Below are 765 nucleotides of genomic sequence, written 5' to 3' on the forward strand. Positions count from 1 at the left end.
CCTAACCCTAACACTAACCCTAACTAGACTGTTAACCGTAACCGTAACCGTAACCCTAACCCTAAAACTAACCCTAACTCGAGAATCCGAACTCTAAAATTGTTACACACATAGATACGCACAGCGTAATTTATTATATAAACAATATATGCGTATAAATTACGATTAAACCGGATGAAATATGTCACAGGGAATAACATTTTTATGACCGCCCAGCAGTAAACTCTATTCAGCTGAATAGACGTCAGTGATTGGTTGAAATTACAGAAATACGACAACTTTTACATGGAATAACTTGCGAATTCCTTTTTTTTGTTAAGAAGACTAAGAGTAAAAGATGTTTTATATGACACATTCTACCAGTGTCCCAAGTTTCAAAGTGTTTCGTTAGTGTTTCGTTAAGAAAATACTGGCGCCCCCGTTTTAAAATAGATCCAAATTGTCACCTAATATACTGATATAAATTAGTAGGTTAATGTGTCAGGTTTCGAAATTTAATAACTCCTAGTGATATTATAAAGGTCTAACAACCGAATGATTACAATTTCATATTCATATCACCGTATGCAGTTTTGCATGGATGTCATTACGTACTGCACGTATGTTTGTATGTCTGGGTCTACGTATACCCGTGTATGTATGACCATTTTGAAACTTTTAGAACTGTGTAAAGTAAATATAATTCATCACCCACCTTCCCTTTTTTCTGTCTGCCTTTGCCTTGTTAACTGTCTCCTCACCCTCTCTCTGTCCTACAATATATCC

The sequence above is a fragment of the Octopus bimaculoides genome, chromosome 4, assembly GCF_001194135.2.
Source record: "Octopus bimaculoides isolate UCB-OBI-ISO-001 chromosome 4, ASM119413v2, whole genome shotgun sequence".
Lineage (NCBI taxonomy): Eukaryota > Metazoa > Mollusca > Cephalopoda > Octopoda > Octopodidae > Octopus > Octopus bimaculoides.